Genomic DNA, 2250 nt, shown 5'->3' with positions numbered 1-2250 from the left:
CATGGTGGCTGATGCCTGTAATCTCAACGCTTGGGAGACTGAGGTAAAAACATCAACCAGTCTAGGCTATAGACTGAGATCTTGTATCAAAGAACCAAAAGAGGGAGATGGAGAGAGAAGAGAAGGAGAAGACATGCTAGAGTCGTATTTCATTCTCATGAGTCTAATTTGATGACTCCTGGACCATTTAAAAAGAGAAGTTTTCGAGCACTGCTGCGATGATGGTGGCTACAGCTGCTGAGCAAAACAAGGAGCCCATCCTGTGAGTGCTCCGCCAGGATGTGGATCCTGCTCAGCACAGTTCGTGCTCGAGGTGGCCTCGGGCTCCAGCCAGCACGCTGAGCACCTTCCCCCACGAGTGGCAGCCGTCAGATGTGGATCAGCGATGCCTGGACAGCATTGCCACCACGACTCAAGCCCAAGGGCTGTTCAATGTGATGGCCCCACTGTACCCGGATGTGACCTGGGAGTGGGAGCAATGGGGTGGGATTCAGCAGCGATCCCTGGACCTGTTGCTCTGCATGAATATGATCCACATCAGCCCCCTGAACTGCACTGAGGGGCTGTGCTGATCTCCTATGGGCCCTTTGCAGTCAATGGGAAGATCTTTCCCCAGAGCAACGTGGACTTTGACCTAACCCTCAAATGCAGGAACCCAGAGTGGGGGCTTCGTGACACAGCTCTCCTGGAGGAACTAGGCCAGCCCAGTGGCTTGATCCTGGAGAGGATAGTAGGCAGGGCAATGTTGGGGAGGGTAATCTCCCTGTGACTAAGGGCCACTCCAGCAAAGTATTTTTCCAGGTGGACATGCCAGCCAGATTTTCCGGAAAGAATAACCTATTCCTACCTCCCATGTGCCTGCATCTCTGTCAAAGGTCCTGTCATGGCACAAGCCCCTCCCTCATTGAGTCATTCCTTGTGATAAATTAGCCCCTCCTAGTCTGGTGGCCACAGTGCTACAGAGAACCTGGGTCCAGTGGGCCCTGAAATAAAGCCGTTCCAGCCTACTGTGGGACATACATAAAAAAAAAGAGAGAGAGTCTACCATCAAGGTCCCAATGTGCATTCTTTTTTACATACCACCAATTAGAAAATTATGATAAATTTTGCTTTGTTTCTGATAGAGATGATAATTTTTTTCTTTTTTTAAATAAAATTTTTATTAAGAGATTTTCTATTCATTTTACATACCAACTACAGATTCCCCTGTCCTCCCTCCTCCCACCCCCAAGCATTCCTCCCCAACCCACCTCCCATTCCCACCTCCTCCAAGGCAAGGTCTCCCATGGGGAGTCAGCAGAGTCTGGTACATTCAGTTGAGGCAGGCTCAAGCCCCTCTTTCCTGCATTAAGGCTTCACAAAGTGTCTCACCATAGGCACTAGGTTCCAAAAACCCGACTCATGCACTAGGGACAGGTCCTGGATCCCACTGCCTGGAGGGTCCCTATGCAATTCAAGCTAAACAACTGTCTTGCTTATTCAAAGGGCCTAGTCTAGTACCATGGGGGCTCCTTAGCTATTGGTCCACAGTTCATGTGTTTCCAATAGTTTGGCTAGTTGTCTCTGTACTTTTTTCAGTCATGGTCTCGATATTTCTTGCTCATCAATTGGACTCCTGGAGCTCCACCTGGGACCTGGCCGTGGATCTCTACACGTGCTTCCATCAGTCACTGGATGAGGGTTCTATGATGACAGGGTATTCAACCATCTGATCACCAGAGTAGGCCAGCTCAGGCACCCTCTCAGCTATTGCCTGCAGTCTATGGTGGAGTCATCCTTGTGGATTCCTGGGGACCTCCCTAGCACTCTGCTTCTCCCTATTCCCATGGTGTCTTCATTTATCTCTTTCCTTGCTCTCCCACTCTGTTTCCATTCCAGATCGAACCTCCTGCTCCCCTAAGCTCTCATCCCCCATCCCTTGCCCTCCATTACCCTGCTCTCCCAATTTGCTCACGTAGATCTCATCCATTTCTCCATTGATGGGCTATCCATGCTTTCTATAATTTTTGTTGTTGTTGAAATCTAACTTTAAGCCATGGTGGTCTGATAAAATACAGGAGGTTATGCCAATTATTTTGTATCTGTTGAGATTTGCTTTGTGACCGAGCATGTGGTCAATTTTAGAGAAGGTTCCATGGGGTGCTGAGAAGAAGGTATATATTTTTTTGTGTTAGGGTGGAATATTCTGTAGATATCTATTAAGTCCATTTGTGTCATAATGTCTGTTAGTTCATTTATTTCTCTGTTAAG

General features: G+C 48.1%; 1 pseudogene; it reads left to right on the top strand.

Annotated features, from left to right (window-relative positions):
- The first annotated feature begins 218 nt into the window (after positions 1–218).
- LOC118574638 lies at positions 219–769 on the top strand (annotated as a pseudogene).
- The last annotated feature ends 1481 nt before the right edge of the window (positions 770–2250 follow it).

The sequence above is a fragment of the Onychomys torridus genome, chromosome X, assembly GCF_903995425.1.
Source record: "Onychomys torridus chromosome X, mOncTor1.1, whole genome shotgun sequence".
Classification (NCBI taxonomy): domain Eukaryota; kingdom Metazoa; phylum Chordata; class Mammalia; order Rodentia; family Cricetidae; genus Onychomys; species Onychomys torridus.
This window is presented reverse-complemented; position numbering and strand designations above follow the sequence as displayed.